Source organism: Pteropus medius, unplaced genomic scaffold (genome assembly GCF_902729225.1).
Source record: "Pteropus medius unplaced genomic scaffold, Ma_sr-lr_union100, whole genome shotgun sequence".
In the NCBI taxonomy this organism is placed as follows: Eukaryota; Metazoa; Chordata; class Mammalia; order Chiroptera; family Pteropodidae; genus Pteropus; species Pteropus medius.
In genome coordinates, this window is record NW_024349519.1 from 3,069,189 (window position 1) to 3,089,420 (window position 20,232).

Sequence of the window (20,232 nt, forward strand, 5' to 3'; positions counted from 1 at the left end):
GAAAACATGATCTCTATGAAATAGGAAGGAAATTCAAGAATGACTAGACTAAGATAAAGGAGTTCTCACTGGAATGAGAACTCAAAATGCCATATCAGAATTAAAGTAGTCCTTTGAAGCAATAATGACCACAACTGATACTGCAGAAAATCAATTGTAGTATGGATGGATAACTTGAGCAGCTCTTCTAAAATGCAGCACAAAGGTGAAAAATGCATAAACAAGATAAAAGCTTTCTAATACATTAACAATGTTAGGATCATCAGTGATTTTTTTTTTGCTTCTTTATAACTTTTTCTATTTCTAAATTTTCTATAATATATGTATAGAATCATAATAATCAGGGGAAAAGTGAAAGAAAAAATTAAATATATATCTTAAATTCTTTGTTGTTTTTTTCTTTGGAGAGGATGGGAAATTATTCCCTAGCCCACTGTGCCCCTGCAGCCTAGCAATGTTATTCTTCCTCTAGCACTCAACTACCTAATTCAGAAGTTCCCATGAAATTAATTCTATTGGAAATTACTACAGGATTTGGCTTTTTAAATATGAGTAGATCTCAGGAAGGTCCTAATACTTTGGGTAAAATTAGGAGTACTGAGAAACAAGCATGAAACTAGGGCATTGTTTTTTTCATATTTCTTTACTTCTCACAGTGATGAGTGTATGACCATTTTGTTTAAATGTCTGTTAGGATGGAGAATGCCAGTTCCACTTAAAAGTATACATTTTTAGTAAGGGATAAGAAAACGTTCTTAGGCTACTGGGCCTATATGAATGTTACAACTCTGATGAAAAATCTTCCTTGAGATCTGAAAGCCCTAATGCTATGCCTTGGCTTCTTTGGGCATGCTTCCAATACTGCAGTTAGGGCTTTTAAACCTCAACTGGTTCTGCTAGTATGTAGTGCTATTTCTTTCCCTCCTTATCCAAACTTGCAAGCTCGTTTCTTCTTAAATCCTCCATGAGATGATGCATGAATGCATTTTATTTCCTCAATGGAAATGTAGATGCTGCACAGCTGTTAGACTTAAATCTCCAGGTGGTACTTAGAAGCAGGAACTAAGATGTTGTTGCCAGGGTAACCACACATTCTTCCAGCTATGGGAAGAGCTGCCATGTTTTATGATCTTAGGAATATAGTTATAAAAGGATTGGTTTGATGCATATGAATATTTACTATTTTAAAAGAACATCCATTTCTTCATAAACCAGTGGAATATTTTTTTTACTATTCATATGCTTAAAAAAGACATTTTATCTTTTCAGGGCATCAGGACTCATTTTTCTTTGCCAATAGACTTGTAAGGATACAGTAGCAACTATTATTTTATGCTACCTATAATGTACTGGTGCATCTCATTTTACGCATTAGATAGATTCACTTTAAATATGCAATGAGAACTTAGTATTTATACCACCGTGAATTATGTAAGAAATACATTTACAGAGTGTATTCAATGCATCAGTTAATGAACACATTATTTCCATTCATGGTAGAATCTCAAAGATGTAAAGGCTAATCTGAGATCCCCAAAGTTACACTGGAGTTGACAGACCTATAGGATGGTTTGGGAGGTGCAGGTAGTATGGTAGGTTCATCCTCAACTGTACTAGATTTTGTCAAATTGTTTCTCAAGTGGTAGTGCCAGTAAAATTCTCTCATAAGCAAAACATAAGATTTCTCTTTGTTCTGCATCCTCACCAATACTTGGTCTCTGGTGGATGTATAATTCTATCTTCTAACAGTTTTATTTTTGCATTGCCCTGATCACTGTGTTCTCATAAATATTTGCCATTTTGGTTTTCTTTTCTGTGCTCTGCCTGTTCATATCTGTTACCCATTTTTCTACTGGATTATCTTTTTCTTATTGATTATGGGGATTCTTTATATAGTCTATGCATGAATTTTTTGTTTAAAAAATTCTTACTTGCCCATTTGTCTTTCATATTTATATCTCTTAATTACAGAAGTTTCTAATTTTAACATAGTCAAGTTTATTTATCCATGGTTTTCTTTGTTTTTCGGACATTGTGTTAGAAATCCCTACCTATCCTAAGGTCATAAAACATTTTCTTTTAGATGTTTAAAAATTGCACTTTTCACATTTAGGTCTTTAATTGATCTATAATTGATTCTTGTATACAGTGTGATATAGGGATCTAATTTTACTTTTTCCTGTTGTACTGCATTCCATTACTGAGTCACTGAACTTTTCCCCATGTAACCTCTCATATATATCAAGTTTTCATATATATGTAGATCTGTTTCTAAACATTGCATTCTGACCCATCAGATATATGTCTAAGCCTTTGCCATTACTATCATGCCTTGATCACTACTGCTTCATAATAAGTATTAATATCTGTTAAAGTAAAAATGTGCACCTTATTCTTCTTCAGAAATTATCTTAATTATTTTTGGCCTTTTGTTCTTCTACATAAAATTTAGAATAGTTTGTTGTTATCTGCTGTTGTTATCATGAGCATTTTATGCTATGGATTATGTGGCCAATTTTTACATACAAAGGTTAATCAGATAATATACAATCTGATCATTGTGAGTTTGACTGCTAAGTAATACATGCGAATTCTAAAATTGCCACTTCTCCAAATCATATTAAAAATGGCTGTTATATGACTTTGGTTGATTATGAATATTGACAGATTGGGTTTTTCCTCAGTAAGAGACCTGACCATCTCACTCTGCTTTGTATAATCCTACCACCAGTAATTAGTGGCTAATAATTCTTTCCCCTCCTGATCAATGTCAGAAGCTGGTAGCAGCTTCTGCAGTTCCTGAAGACACAGAAGGAAACCCTACCACTGGTTCATTGGCTGGTGTGTGAGATAAAATTTAAAAATGTCCCACCTCATCTATACTTCTCCCCTTGCACCTCCAAGCTGCTTGCTTCTCAGAGTCCTCAAGACTAACTACACTTCTGGGATAGGATTTAACTTAGTCTTTGCACATCTTTAGAAACTTCAGGCTTGTCACTGCCAAACAAGCAAACAATCTTGGGGAGTTAAGATGCTTTATGTATCTTCAGATTCCTCTCATATGTTTACTACATAATGGGCACTCGGAAATATTTTTTTAATTACAATAATTTAGAGCCATAATAGCTATATCTGTTTTCTTAAAATGCCAGGCATGAACTTTGAGCACATTTGATGCATCCAGGAGAATGAAATAATGTATACATCATTTGTATACATTTCAGATGACCCTTACAGTAATCTTGCAAGGTAAGATAATGCCAAACTTGCAGGTGAGGAGACTGAAGATCAGAGAAGTTATTGCTTAGGAAGGTATCGTAACTAGCAGTAAGCGTTAGGGTGAAGATTTAAACCCACATCTTTTCAGATTCCAAAGTCCTTGCTCCCTTTCCTGCACTACTTCAGACTATGTCAAAAACCTTCTAGTTTAAAACAATAAACACAATGTGACTATTTGCATTTAAAATACTTACTTACAAATTGCCGTCTGTCCATATGGTGAATAAGTCAATCATTTCTTTGAAATGTATTAAATGCCTCTTATATGCTAGGCACTGGATAATACTCTTAAAAAGCAGCTCAAAATTAACTTGAGTATCAACAGACCCCGAAAAAAAGTTAGAAATGTGAAAATGTCAAATTAGCTGGGGCATACGATAAGCAAAACAGATATTCAAGGTTATCTGACTGATTACTTTAAAATGCTGCAGATATGCTATTATAATTTTTTTTTTTTTTTTTTTTTGCCTAAGAGTTGTTTATTGTCCTTTTATCTAGTCTGAGTTGAAAACTCTAAGAATTTAAATCATTCTAAAAGGTTCTCTAAACACATTGAGACAAATTTCACAGGCTAGCTACTAATGTAGATATTTCCCACCATGCAAGCTATGCTACATATAATTAAGCAAGCAAAAGATGTTAAATTGTAGTATTAGCTAATCTCACGGAAAACATGGAGATAAATCTCTTTTTATAATCAATAAAAGGTAAAAAGCCTCTTTCTCTTTCTATATCCTTTGGGTAGCACAATATTTGGATCTCTGAGCTTTGGTTTTCTAGTTTATAAAAATGGAGAAAATCATAACAGCCATCTCAAAAGCTCAGGTTGAATAAATGTAATAAGGCATTTGAAAAGTACTTTAGAAACTGTAATGTGTTGAGGGCATGTTGCTTATTATTATATAGAAGTTTGGTAATCAAAACAACTGTTTTTTAGAGCTGTGCTTATATCATGAGTGAGCTAAAAAGCAAAGCTTTTCATTTATATTCCATCTCCTGCCTTGAGTCTTTTCCATTTTGAAATGAGTAGGAATGGAAAAGACTGAAGGCAGGAGATGAAATGGAAATGAAAGTTTTCTAAATGAAAAAAGATAAGAATAGAACATAGAAGTTATTTCAAGTTTCTCTGAGAATGAGAATAAATAGATTTGAAACAATAAAACTCTGAAGTTCCTTTCTACAGGTGGCACTTTCTTTGCGGAAGACAGTAGAGATATTACCTGATCCACATCTTCCAAAGTTCAAGACCACTGACTGTAATAGAAGAATCTAGGGAAGTAATGTCAAGGAATCAAGACTTTCTGCTATGTTTGGTTGAAGTCCAAACTTTAATGTGATTTTAATCTATCGCATGTCCAATAAGGAATTTAACTGTGGATAATACTGAAAAGAAATAGTAAATGAAAAACAAGTGGCCATTCCTATCATGATTCTATGTCAATAGACTAACAGTGTTTTAGCCAGGGCCTCTTCTGAACACTCAGTCTTTCAGTTAGAGCTTGTAAACCATTGGAAGTAAAATGCATCATCTTAAATTGTTAAGTGCATGTAGACAAAGAGGACCAATGGCATTGCAGAAAAGTGATTTATGGCTAAAAGTAACTAATATTCTAGTGCCTTTCTCCTTGTTTTTAAACTCATATAAGGTTCAGCAGGATATTAACCCTAAATTAAGTACCTTAATAAAACTTCTCATAGAAAATGGTCTTGGATTATATGCCAGATGCTTGCAGATAATTTTAGGTAGTAATTAGCAATTGACCTTTGTATTCAATGACAAAAACCATTGAACCATCTTTTTCCCAATTCCAATTATTCAAATAGACTAAGATTGAACAGAATAAACAATATATCTCCTGAGCTAAAGCACAGAAATAATATTCAAAAACCTGTCTTCAGGGCTACCACATTCTATATATAGAATGTGTAGTGCACCAAATTCTGGGTGGAGGAGACGGTTGGGGCTGAAATCCAGCCTGTACTCCATTTGTCAAGCTCTGCACCCTGGGATGTGACCGTCAGCCAAGAGAAAGAGAAGTGTCCAAGCGAAAGGCCCCATGAGTCTGAAATGCTACAATAGCACAAGGCTAATTGTCACAAAATTAGCATACAGACTGGTGGCCCCTATCTGGCTGACTCAGTACTGACTCCTTAAATGACGTAAGGAACATCACAACTTTTCCATTTACTCCAAAGTAAGCCCTTCACATTATTAAACTACGAATGTTTGACAATCCACACACGGACTATAGTCTATCTTCAGCTGATGGGTAACACCAAGGATCTTTATCTCCAATTACAAATAACATAAACAAATTGATATCTAGCAAGGCCCGTCTGAGGCTTTAAGCAATGGCATTCACACTCTGCTATCTAAACTTTCCTCACCTTCTTATCTTCTAACTTTAGCCTCAGTTAGATGGAAGCACCTAAAAGATGTTTCACAAGAGATTATTAATCTCAAGGATTTTTCTTCTAACTTTAACTAGTGATATATTGCTTAAGGTGCCACTTGACATGGCAAAGACAAAATTCGAGAGTCTTTATTTGTTTAAGCTAACACTTGGCATAGTGCTTAATATATGCAAGGCATGATTCTAAGTGCTTTCTTTACAAGTACAGACTCATTAAATCCTCGCCAGTTATTATTCATCTTTACATTTATGAAAACTGAAGCACCCAGCTAGTAAAAAGCAGAACCAGGAATCAAACTAGGCAATCTGAATCCAGAATCCATGTTCATATCTAGATTGCCTTGTTGTAGTTTCCACTCTAGTTGCAAAACAGGTACCTCTGAAGAATGTGTTTCTTAATTATCCCACCCAGTGAATAATGCCCTAGGTTAAAGTCTGGCAAATAAATGTTGTGGTCCTTGAGGGCAGGCATGACACCTAAATTTTTTAAAATACTTGTTAATATCATATCAGAGGAGCATATTAGGATGCAATGTTCTCAACTAAAGTAAGCAAAGACCAGCTTTCTTTTGTATTCAACAGAAAATATAATTTCTGTACACAAATCTGAAATATTTTATAGCAAAATGAAATGTTCACCTTAGCTCCCTACCTTCCAGGGCCAAGTGATGCAAAAATCCCATACTCTTAATAATAATCTGACTTGTCAGAAAAGGTATTCAGTACCTTTTCTCTTCAACTCTTCTTTGTAAATTCAGGTTACAAAGCTTATGAAGTGAAAATTTTCAAATAGTGTTTTAAAGGGTAGGAGGAGGGGGGGCCTTTAACCAGGACTTCCTTATGACATTTACTCTTCATTATCACAAGCAGCTTGATTATGCACATAGTAAGCCACTAACCAGAAGGAAACTAGAATACTCCTCAGATAAATAGCCTCTCAACTTTAAATAAAATTTGCAAGACAAGGGAACTTAATGATCAGTAAACCAGTGCCAAAAATGAAATTCTAATCATTGTTAAAGATATATGTATGTGTGAATACATGTATGTGTAAATATATATGTTTTATATGGTTAAAATCAGCTAACATGAAGCATAGTGCAAAGTATAGCCGATTTAGAAGCAACTTTATAAAGTAACTAGGAATGACTAGTTAGTTAACTAACTACTGGCTTCTACAAAATTCAGAAAGTAGATTTTAGCCTAATGGGTTAAACACATAAGTACTAGGTACTTGCTGAGAGAACATCTGGAATCACTTTATCCTGGAACTGTTGTATAATGAGGTGCTAACATAGCCAACTATGGCTCACCCCCCACTGAAATGAGTGTGTGTGTCCTGGACTTAACCCCTTTTCAGTAGCAAGTTCAAATTCCAGAACAGCTTGTCCAGGGATCATGTTGGCAAGAATGTGCTTGTCTTGGAAATCTATGGACCAAAATATGTTCATCCTTAAGAAAAGCAAATCCTGCAGATAGCAGGGACTGGTCAATCACTGTTCTCAGATGTCTCAGTACTGCTGGTTCTCATATTCTTACCCTCTTTCCAATATCAATTCCATATTCTCTTCAGCACTACTTGTGAAACAAAAGGCAATAAGCAAGAAGTTGTAACGAGTCCTAACAAAATATCAAAGAGACCAAGACATTTTGGGAGAGGCAATGTGGGGAGAAGGGCAATTTTTCACAATGGCATTGATGAAGCATGTGGATTTACCATAGACTTTATGAGTGTCAATTCACATGTTTTCTGGTAGAAATAGATTTATCTAATAGCTGAATAATTAGATTTATTAATTCCTACGATAGGACACTCTGAAGTGGAATAAGACATGAAACCTGGGTTCTACCAGCAGTCTTGGCATTAACCATCAGTTCAACTAGCAATGTCGTTTTCCCACCCGGCCTCAGGTACTTCCCTCCATAAAATAAGATTAGTCATAGACTCTCAAAAATCCCTTTTAATTTGGAATCTATCCTAGACTCAAAGTTTTTTACTGACTCTCAAGTGTATATATGTGTGTGTATATATCTATATACATAGATATGTATACAGAAGTATATATATTTGTGTGTAAATATATATGTATATAACTGTGTACATAGATAGGAAGAATCCAAACCTACTGAGGATTAAAGTAGGCATGAAAATCCAGATGCTGCTTTATACCATTCAGAGACAATTCTTTAATTATCATTTCTTCCTGATTCAAGCCACATTGGGGCATTGAGAGCTAGGCCTTGAGTTCCCATCATTTATACCTTCAGTCTTTCATTTCCTTCCCTCTTATTAACCTATATCATACCAAAAGAGATATAGTATAGAAATTTGCAAAACTATAAAATGATGCCATTCTTCCCCCTATATTTCTATTTTGAGAAATACAGCTATTTTCACTTTAAAATGTTATTTTACTATATTACGGGTATTTTTTAATGAATTTTAATTTTTAATATGGTAAATACCAATAACCCACTTGAACAAAACACTTTGTGGTCTCTAATGTTTAAAAGTGCAAGGGAAAAATAAAAAATTTTTAAAAAGTACAAGGGGATGAGGGTGGTCCTAAGACTAAAAAGTTTGCAAACTGCTAGTGCAGTGGTCAAGATCACAAACTCCAGAGCCAGAATGGCTGAGTTCAAGTCCCACTCCTACCACTTAGAAGCTGTGTGACATTGGGAAGAGGTGCTCAACATCTCTATGCCTCAGTTGCCTCATTTATCAAATGGTGATAATAATAATAGTGTTACTTCATAGGGCTGTCATGAGAATTAAGTGAGTTCAATACATGTACTGTACTTAGAACTATGATGTTATCCATCTTCCTCTGGTGTCCTTCCCTTCCTCTTCACCCATTTCTACTCCCATTTTCCTTCTCTCTCTCCCCCTCTTCCCCTCCCTCTCATCCAACATTCCCTGACCTCCATCATTTTTGTTTGTGTTTGCTTGGTTTGGTTGGATTTGGTCTGTTTTAACTACTGCTGCCTCTGCCTTAGGCCAGCAAGTGTCTATGACTGGCACTGCTTCTCCCAAGGCTAAAGGTATAGCTGCCCCTGTGCTGTGGCAGCCAACTGTTCTTTGAATTTGCCCTTCACAGAAGCTCCATCAGCAAAATACTGGAAAATCAAAGTAAGCAACACTAAGTTTTTAAAAACATGCTATGTCAGATGACTCAGAATGTAAAGCAGAAACTTTAGCCTTAGGAATAATCAATGAAAAAGAAGGAAACTAAGAGAAAATGCAAGCAATTACATTCATCCCTTAAAGGAAAAGGTGGTATTTACCCAACCTCCTCCCAAATTTTCAACTATTTTCTTTCACAGCCTTTCATCTCCTTTTTTAAATCTCTCTTCCATCTCCCAGAACACCTATCCCCCACCCCACCAAGAATCTTCAAACCATCAACTGGCTTAAATATTCTGATGAACCAGACTCCCATCACATGTACAAGACTGACGGCCATCTAATCTCGGGGAGGGGGGATCTTTTGAATTTTATTAATATACATAATCATAACCCTGTTTTTCTATTAGTTTTGTAATCTATATTTTCAAATAAATTTCTCTTTGATTCTGACAATTAACATCTTATTCCTATTTTAGAGTTTAGAAAACTGAAGCTCAGAGAAGCTAACAAACTTGCCCAAGGATACAAAACTTTGAATTGATAGAACTGAAACTGGAGTAAAAATGAAATTCAAGAATTTTTAAACACTGGGGGAATAGAAAAGATACTCAGCAAGGAGGGGTGGGGCTTGGTGGGGAAAGGTAGAACTAGACTATTTTTGTCAGGGGGTTACCACTTAAGCAAATGTGCTCCACTATGGAAATAACCTCTACTAATTCCCCAGGGTTTTTCGCAGTGTCTTTTTTGCCTCACAACTCAAGCTATACATTCTCTAAGAATTCCAAGATTTATTTTTATTAATGTTTTTGATTTACTAATTTGTTTGTACAATGGCTACCTTGGTGATACTGTTCGGAGAAATTTAAAGAAGGTACAACAGTATGTTTTATATTTTGGCTGCTTCTGAATAGAGCATTTGTAAATTAAGAATTGTCTGTATTGCATGTGTGATGTCATTAAATATATATGTGGTCAGTCCAAAACTATCTGGCATTTGTCCTTTACTAACATTACTGAGTATTTTAGTTTCTCAATCATGCGAGCTTAAAATGCACAGCCGAATCTAATGAATGTCAAATTTGTGCAGTGACTCAAGTTGATTATTTTTAAATGGAAAAATGTTTAAATGCACATTAAACACAACTTTTAAAGAAAAAACTTTACCCCATATTAAATAACAAACATCTGAAATATGAATGTGATATTCTTTGTATGTAAAAGAATTGCTAAGCAATCTGAAATATTTTTTAGTAATAGTGATATATTTAAGCTAATAAAACTATGCTCCCTTACCTATTTTTTGGATAGCTTATCAATTTTGTCCAGCAGAATTTTCTGCAATTATGGAAATGTCTATATCAGTGTTGTCCATGTGGCTACTGAGCACTTGAAATGTAACTAATGCTATTGAGGAACTTAATTTTTTATTTTATTATTATTTTAAATTTAACCTTGGTGACTAGTAGCTATGTATTGGACAGACCAGTTATGAGGTCTCCTTCAGCAATAGAAAATCCTATGATTCTATCATTCTAATCTAATCTCAAATTGTGAGGCCAGGATTAAGGCTGTGGCCACTAAGCCTCTGACCATGAATTGGGTGCTGAAATAAAGTTAGCTAACAAGCACAAAATTTTTCAGAGGTTGTTTTTAATTTAACAAACATCAAAAAACTGAGACCAATGTACCCAGTTTGTTAAATCCCAGTTAAGTATATCATAACAAGATAAGGCTGCAACTCATCCTTTTAACTATACAGTATTGCTGAGCTCCTGTTTTAGGACAAGTGTGGTGAGCTCTGGGAACACACTGTTGAGCAGAACAAAATGCTTGTCCTTCAGGAAACTTAATAATCTCCTGGGAGATAGAGCCAAGTGAACAAGCAATGAGAATATAGTGTGGCAAGTCTCATCACAGGAGTAGACGCTGGGTGCCACAGGAACACACAGAAGAGGCTTCTAACCCAGTCTTGGAGAGTTGGGGATTTCAAGAAAAAAAGGAAAGAAGAGAAAAAAAAAACATATTATATTCCTATTAAATTCAATATTTGTTCCTTTTTAAAACTATCTTTTCATCTGACATTATGTCACTGACCTTTTCAAGGGTGTTCACTTCTTGGGTACATTACAATCAATGTATATTTACTGAACACTGACAACTGAAGAGCTTCATTGTCATTTTCCTGGAGGGCTCACCGTACACTAGGGGCTGAAGATACATGAAAAAAACATTTCTCCTGAAAAAATTCACGTTCCTAGGGCAAATATTTCAATAATCACACATGTGAAAAAAAAAATGTAATACTGCCTTGGAATGCATGATTTCATCACAAGAATTTCTTTTTTAAATTATGTGTGGATTTCTATCCAAACTAAATTTAGACCTCTCTCCAAAATAAATTTCAGGAGGGCTAACTAAAAAAAGTGGGGGGAAAATCTCACAAATGTTATTTCACTACAGTAACATTTAATAGGAAATTTCTATAGCACAGTGACCACAGCATGGGATTTACCTCAGGCAGTCAAGGTTCAAATTCCACTACCTCCATTTACAAGCTGGATGGCCTTGGGCAAGTTATCTAACTTGTCCATGCTTCAATCTCCTTATCTGTAAGGAGCCAGGTAAGGTAAAAAATGAGACAATAACAGCACCTACCTCACACAGTTGATGATTTAAATATTCACAGATTTATAAACAACTTAAAATAGTGCCTGGACCAAGCACATTAGCTATTCTAATTAATTACAATAATTTTAATTGCAGAACCGCATGAGAAAATAATACAAATAGTTCTCACTGAAAGATAAAACTAATGGAGAAAATAAGAGACATCTGGCAGGTTCAGCAGCATTTTCTAGTCGGCACTTTTGCTTCAAGGTGGGATTGAGAGAAAAAGACCCCAGAAGAGGCTGTGAGGAAACCTGAAGAGAAAACCCACAACTGTCTTTCCAGGCAACGCGGTTGGTAAACAAAGAGCTTAACTTTCTAATTCAGGCTAGTATTTTTTAATTAGCTTCCAAGACTTTGATGGAATGAATTTTAGGTCACAATTACTAGAAAGACCCTAAAAGGACACAAGGGATGAAACAGTCGGACTACTGCAAGGAACGTTTCCTTACAAGAGCAGATATGGGCGGGATGTCTGTGTAATCTACTCAACAAAGAATAGGAAATATTTGGCATGCCGATTTTCAAGTCTTAACGGGAAGCCATCTGGAACCAGTTGCACAAATCTCACACGTCCGCCAAAGCCTCAACGATTTCCTCGTGGGTCTGGGCATTTAATCTGACAGATACTAGTGTCTTTGGGCCCCCAAGGGCACAGATGATGGGCCAAGGCCTCACCCTTTCGTCCATCCCTCCGGTTCACGCTTTCCAGTCACAATTCTCCACGTAAGGAGCCACGTACACTAGCACGGCCAGATGCCAACAGGGCGTGACAGTTTCTCCAGACTGCACTCTCCCATGCAAGGCATGCGTGAGCTGGGCGCTTTCGAAACTGCGACCTCCAAGTCCCCCCCCCCCCCCCCCCGGCTTTCTTTCTTCAACCCCGGAATAATAAGACGTTTCAGGAGGAGGTTTACCACGTTGCGGGCGAGCACGGCAGGCGCGTGCGTACTCGGCAGCGTCCCAGCCGGCCGAGGCTAGGTAACACCGCTGTAGGCAAGGCCCCGGCTCCCGAGCTGCGGGGCCCAAGCACATGCCCCCGTCTCCGCGCCTCTCGTCTCCCCACTCCTGTTCTCTCCTGCTTGCCTTCCTGCTGCCGACCACTTCTCTCCTCTCCCCCTCCCCCAACCCCCGCCTTCTCTTCCCCTCCCCTTGCTCCCGAGGCGGCGCCTGGTGAATCACCATCTCGTGGGCCCTAGGAGCGCAGGGCCGGACTGCGCCTCGGCGGCCGGGGCGCTCAGAGCCCTAGTGGAAATTTCCGGAGACCGACTGAGGCTCCGCGCCGAAGGCCCCGCCCCGTCCCCGCTTCGAACTCCAAAGCCTGCGTCCCCCGGGCCTCCGCCCCCTCACACCAACTGCAGAGTTTCCTTTCTACCCAGAGAGCTGGGCTGCGCAGGACCGCCTGCCGCAGGAGCCCTGGCAGGCACCGCCCCTCCACGGGCCGGCAGCTCTCGCGTTCTTCGCGCTCCTCCTTAGAGCTCCGAGCCGCGGCGCGCTCTTGCCTCTGACCTTGCGCGGAGCCGGCTGGCGTCCTGAGAGGCGAGGCGCGGCGTCCTGACGCTTCCGCCGTCGCCTTTGGGGCGCCTCAGCCGCGCCACCACAGATCTGCTTGACGCGGACCTCGCGTACCTCCCTGTGGAGTGTAAGACTAAGGAGGAAGACGGTTCCGATAGACGTCGTGTCTTCTACTCATTTAACGCACTGCGTCGTGGTTTAAACAAAGCATGTACAGGGCCCAATTGTCTTTTCTTACCCCCACTTAACCACCTTGAAAATAAGTTATTTTCTCTGTCCCGTAACATTCCTCTCTTAGCTTTTCCAACCACGAATAAGATTTATTCCTGAGACAGCAACTTTTGTTGACCTCATCCACCAGAGGTGACAAATGGCTCCACTCTGACATTATTTCACAAAAAAAGGGGTATGTTACGCACGTGGTGCACCTCAAGAAAAACCTTTAACAGTTTCAGGTTGGTTGGTTCTGGACTGTCCTTGGTGGATGTCACTGGGGAGGGGGGTTGAAAGATGGCATTAGCTCCAGGTGTCCCAAAATGAGGTGACTTGAAACGATACAGGTGTCTTAATCAGACACAAGGTGCCAAAGATTGCAGCCAAAACCCCAGGAGTTTTACCTGAGTAAAGATCCCAGAACCAAGCCCAGATATTAAAATGCTTTCCATCCAAGAACCAGAATTACAGGTATGTTAGTTTTAATAAATTCCTATTTCAGTATCTTAGCCCTGGGCAAAGAAAGATCCAGAAACTGAAAGCCAGGCATGTAAGTCCATTGTGGCCTAAGAGTGTTTTGAGTAGAATATATTCAGTTGCTGTCATTTTTTTGGACAAGAAGACAGACCACTAACAAGCATAAAAATAAAGGTTTTAAAAGTCACTCTATTTTGGAAAATTGTAAGTTTGAACATTTTAATTTTTCAGAAGAATGGAGCATAGTATACTATTCAATAAAACATAAAAATTTTTACTTAGTTTACACATCTTATTTTCTAGCATAATTTTTGATCCTTAATATAACCTTGGTGCATTCTTAGTAGCCTGTAAGCACATATGTGAGAACTTAAATCTGTGATTTTGCTTTCACATTTCACCTTCCAAGCCACCTATTGCTGATTAGCAGGTGTCAGTTTATCCAGTGAAAGAACCATGGTCAATAAATTCTTCATCTTTATGACAGTTTTGTTCACATTCATTAGCATGTACCGCACCAAGAAATATGGACTACAGGGTCACATGAAAAGGCCAATGGGTAAATGCCCCAAAAGGTCATTAGTCAAACCATTCCTTTCCCCTTAATTTGGGAAGGAGGTGAGAGAAACAGAATAGTTATAGTCTGGTAAATTCTGCAGTCCTGACAGAACTGAACATGTTTATACTAAAATGTAAAACTAAATATTTTTTAATTGTTTTTTAAGGTTCAATTTCTGTGGGTACCATAATTTTCCATTTCTGGCTAAGAAATGAGGTGACACTTACAAAACCTTAATGCTTGCTAACATCTGGATTCACAATAAAATGTGCTTTTTGTGCATGACAATGTTACTTAATTCTGGCCAATAGGATCTGAGTCATCTACAGTAGTACTTCCAGGAAATGCTATCTCTAATAATAAAATTAACTCACGAAATTTACATTCCATCATTCTTTTTTAGCAGATATGGGTCTGTCTGCATATGACCCCCGAAACCACTGTATCCAACATGTGACCTTGACAAAGAGACATCTCCGCATGCCGAAGATGTCAGAGTGAAAAGATGGTGAGCTTTTAGTCTTTGAGGAGATTATCAAAGCCAAGAATTAACCCTGGGACTATCCTATATGTAGACTTCCTATTAGATGAAATAGAAAGTGTCCTTATTATTTAAGCCATTTTTAATTGCAAATTGTGTTTCTTGCAGTAAAAATTTTTCTGCTACTGACAACCTCTCCGTGGTAACAAGCCTCTAGGAAAGCCCCCAAAATCCTCACCTCTTGGTGTTGATGTCTTTGTAGAGTCCCTTCCTATGTTATATCAGGGCTTGCCTTTGTGACTTATAGAAAATGGCAGAAATATAAAATGTGACTTCCAAGGCTAGTTTATAAAGGCATTACAGCTTCTGCCTTGATCTCTCTTGGATCACTTGTTCTGGGATAAGCCAACTGCCATGTTGTAAGGCACTAAATCAGGCTTGTGGAGAAGCTTTCTTGGAGAGGAACCAAAACAGGGCAGTTCCAACTTGCTAGCATGTAAGAGAGTTTCCTTGGAAATAGATCTTTCAGCCCCAGTCAGGCCATTAGATAACTGTAGACATATCTGTCAGCAGACTGCAACCTCAATAAGAAACTTTAAGCCAAAACACAACTGAACAACCCTCGAATGTCTCATCTGTAGCTTTGAGAGTTTCAGCCACTAAGTTTTGGAATAATTTGTTACACAGCAATTGCTACCTAATAGAGTATCTTTCAACACTAGAAAAATATGCCAGTTACGAGGGTGCTCACAGAGTTAATGCTATTGCTTTGGGCTTGTGAAATGCCTTTTTAAGATAAAATACAACGCTTCATTTGTTGAGCACCTACTAAACATAATCCCAAGAATAAAATATGCAAACTGATAAGAAGAATAAAAAAGAGTAGAGAAAGGAATTTGTTGAAGAACTTGGGAGAGATTAATACTAAGACAATATGAAAGTCATTGGAATAAAGGGAAGGGTGTGGTTTGAAGAGGGATGTTGGAGTGGGGTGGTAGAATTGCACTATTTCTCCATAATGTCAGTGTCCATACTTGTATTTTGAATAACATTGGATGATAATGTCAGGCTGTGTTCACAGCAAAAGCTCATATTAGGTAATAAGCCATTAGAAAGCAAGTCTTGGAATTAATTCTCATACTTGTGGCTCAAGAAAAACCTGTCCTTTCCACCATCAAGCCATGGTAACAGATTTTCATTCAGTTTATTATGTTTTAGGTGCTGAAAGATAAAGTTAAATGTACTCTTTCAACTAACACTTATTGAACTTCTGTATATCAGGCACTGTTCTAGGCACTGAAGACTCAATGATGAGCAAAACAAAAGACTTTTCCTCACAGAGTTAACTTGCCAGAAAGGGGTTTAGGAGGGAAGATACAGGAAAGGGAAGGAGATCATAAGCAAAGAAATAGAGGATTAAATAATATGCTTTCAACTCATAAAAAAAAAATATAATAGGACAGTAGGGAAATGGAGATAGCATGAAAGGGGTAACTTTTGCCAGGATGGTCAAGGAAGATTTTTTTTCTCTCAAGGAGGTGACATATAAGCTGAAATCTAAGTAATGAGAAGGCAGACACACAAAAATATAGGCAAGGAGATTTCTAGGTGGAAGAAACAGCAAGTGCAGAACCCTGTACAGGGAATAACTTAGACTGTTTTAGGCACAGAGAGATCAATGTGGATAGTTCATGGTGAAAAGGACAAGAATGATAGAAGATAAGGTTGAAAAAGTAGGCAAGGCCATGGGAAGGCCATGGCAAGTGAGGAATATGGATTTTATTCTGATTGCAATTAGAAGGCACTGGAGGGCTTTAAGTAAGGGAAATAATTTATCCCTTTAAGCAAGGGATTTGATTTATGTTCTGAGAAGATCTTTTGGACTGCTGGGTGGATAACAGACTATGAGCATCAAGGATGGAAGCCCAGAGATGAATTAGACTGTGTCTTTTGCAGTGATCCAGGAGAGAGGTGACAGTCGTTTAGACTAGAACCAGAGCAATGAAGATGGTGAGAAATGGCAGGATCCTGGATATATATTTAAAAGCAGAACCCTCAATACTTGCTGATAGATTAGATCTGTGAGGAAAAGGAGGACTGAAGATGACTCCCTGGTCTGGGGACTGAACTCTTTCGTGAATGGCGATGTTAGTCTTTTAAACTGTAAAAATTAAGAGAAGAACAGTTTTGCTAGGGAAATCAAGAGTTCTGCTTTGGCCAATAAGGGATGAAATAGATGTCCTTTAGACATACAGGTATTTCCACTTTTCAAAAGTTCGCCTTACTCCATTTCACTTTTAGAAAGACCTACATTAGTACCTGTTTTCACTAACCAAAAGAAATCGTAAGAGGATTTTACTTTTATGAGAAAAGGTGAAAAGTAAAAATAGATTTTGACATTTGTTTTGCAGCAAGCGGTTACAGAGGCATTACACACCCTGAGCAGCAAGAGTGGTACTGCCAAGCTCCTTCCCTGGGAACTACACTCAGCATCAGCATATAAATTTATGGTAATTGCTTCTTTGCTTTATGCCATAATGGCTTACAAAAGGTTTCTTAGGTATGCTTTACTTTTGGATGAGGGTGAGGGTGGGGGACCTGTATTAGATAATATATTTTCTCCTGCTCCTAGAAAAACTCAAAACTATTCACTCCTACATTTATTCATTCAACAAAAATATATTGTCAGGCACTGTTCTAGGTGCTGGAGCTAACAGTGACTAAAGCAGATTAAACTCCTGCTCTCATGGAGCTTGCATTCTAGTGAGAAAGACCAACAATAAAGAAGTAAATAAATAAATATAAGTCAGATGGTAATAGGTACTATAAAGAAAAAATGTATTTAATTTATCCATATACTGAAAAAGTACCTTCCTTTTACAGGTGACTAGGCTAGATGTAGACAGACAGAATTTACCTTCTAAAAACCCTAACACAAAATCTAGTACACAGACAACACAAAAAGTGACACAAAAAGATACTTATAAAGCGTAGAGTTCAAATAGAATCAGTTCCAAATGAATCAGACAAAAAAAAATTAATGACAGGTGAAGTGTTTAAGTTGAGCCTCAAAAGAAAGACAGAGTTTGGATTTACAGTAATGGCAGGGAGGAGGATGTAAGAACACTCCAAGCAGTGGGACTAGTTTGAATGGAAAATGGTTTGTATTAAGAACACTGAGCAATACATTTTGGCAAAAGCATAAAGGTATATGAAGGAGAATGTATTAAGTTATCTATGGCTGAGTAATAAACTATGGCAAAATTCAGTGGCTTAAACAATAAATATTTATCATATCTTAATTCTGTGGGTCAGGAATCCAGACTGGACTTAGCTGGGTCCTCTCACTAAGGTATTAGCTGGGGCTGCAGTCATCTCTAGGTTCAATGGGGCGAGGTCAGCTTCCAAGTTTACTCATGTGACTCTGGGTAGACTGCAGGTTTTCCCTGGCTCTGGCCAGAGACACCAGTTCTTGGCCATGTGGGCCTCTCCACAGGACAGTTCACAAGCTGGTTTCCCCCAAAGGAAATAAGGAAGAGTACAAGACAAAGCAAGTTGGAAGCCAGAGTCTTTTTGTAACCTAATTTTAGAAGTGACATACCATCACTTTTGATTAGTAGAAGAACATTGCTGGGTCCAAACCATAGTCGAGGAAAGGGGATTACAAATGGGCACAAATACCAGGAGGTGGGATTCCTTGGGAGTCATCTTGGAAGCTGGCTACCACAAGGAATAATGGGGGCTAAGGGTGGAACTATAGGCTAGGGCCAGATCAAAGAAAGCTGTGAAAGCCAACCTGAAAACAAAATTAGCTGGAAATGGAGGGTAGAGAGAAGCAAATTTAACAGTTAAGCCTACTTCAGGGAAATTGAAATGCTGGGTAAAGAGAATTTTGAGGATCGTCCTGAAGACCAACTGTTCAACTAGTTTGGGGAATGTCCACAGGACTTGTTATAGCCCCCAGGAAATAAAACCACTCTATTTTATCAGGTGATAATGGTCATAATTCTATAGAAGATAACTACTCCATAAAAACTTCTAACAATCTATTTTGACAATGCATTCCTGAAAGTTCAGAGTTGACAACTGCTATTTGTGATTATTTTTCTGTCTTAGATAGGTTTGCTTTCAGTAGCTTTCAAAATTATTTGATCCCAACCCATGGTAAGAAATACATTTTATATCATAACTCAGAATATATCTATCTATATACGAAATTAAAGTTTTACATAATAGAACTTAGCATTGCTATATAAGGCATACTGATATTTTTAATTCTACACATTAAAGAAAAAAAGCTCAAGGTAATCCATTGAATTCATCACTATCTATCTCTAGGTTACATTCTGCAGTTTGAAAAATACTGTACTTCTAAAACATTAACTTAGAAATAAAGCAAAATCGTGGCACTTCTGACCAACAAGCATTTGGTGATATAGTTTCCCAGTAAATGGGTAAGGGCACAGTGTCCCATGCATTCTAGCCCCAAATATAACAGCAAAAACCTAAGCACATCAGGCCTCAGTTGGAAGCCACTCGAGTTAGCAGATATACCTCAGATTGGCCTTTGAAAACATGAATCAAATGGGCAATAGAAAAACAGACCTTTCAGTACCTCCCCCTCTTTTTTTCTCATTCAGATTCTTATCATTCAGAAGTCAGAACGAGATTACAGCCCTCCCCCAACACACAGACACACACATGCACACACACTGAATTTTACAAGTCCTCTTAAGTAATGTTGCTATACAAACCACCAAAAAGTCCGAAGGACAAGGGATCTCGTGAGAGTGTGACTTGTCAACCATAACCCTGAGGGCTTCCTTAGCACCTCTGACTGGGCAGGAGACTCACTTGGATGAAAAAGTGTTTTAAGACCTTTTGATTTTTATCAGTAGAAACCTGATAAAAAGGAACTTCCAGGGAGTCCTCTCTAACCCACCACTAAGATTGGTCTCCTGACAAGAAGAGTTGATTGTTGTTATCAGGGAATGAAGGTAAGTTTTTTCAGCCGTGATTGTGTGAGATGCCAAACCTACCTTCAGGAGTTCAGTCTTCCTGGAGAGACAAGACTACAAACAAACTTGAATAATTTTGAGTACGAGACAACACGGATTTTCAAACGTCTTGCAAACACATGGCTTAGAAAATAGTACATGCAAAAAGAGGGATGAGAAGGAAGGTATCAAAGCTGAGGGAGGATTTCCTTCGGTTCAATGAAGAAGCTTGAATGATGGTGAGGGTAAGTTGAGCACTAAAGCAGGAAAACAGTAGTGTTAGGTAAGACTAGTCTGACCAGTAAAAGGGGTGGGGACCATAGGAGTGTAAAGGAGAAATCGGGTCCTCCCTTGTCACTCATGAACACTGGTGCAGGCCCAGGACACCCGCAGCCTCACGTTCCACGGAAATAGTTGTACAAATTTCCTCAGGAAAATATTGAAAGCAAAAATTGTGATCACACTCAACCCTTTCCTCTATGCCCAGCTCAGTCTCTCCCACG

General features: G+C 38.0%; 1 long non-coding RNA gene across 1 annotated transcript; it reads right to left on the reverse strand.

The window, feature by feature from the left end:
• Positions 1-3,724: 3,724 nt before the first annotated feature.
• On the reverse strand, positions 3,725-12,311 carry LOC120618245 (uncharacterized). The gene is made up of 2 exons (XR_005657192.1): positions 10,915-12,311; positions 3,725-10,788 (listed from the first exon to the last, which is right to left on the reverse strand). It is a non-coding gene; the product is annotated as an uncharacterized LOC120618245 (long non-coding RNA).
• Positions 12,312-20,232: the final 7,921 nt, after the last annotated feature.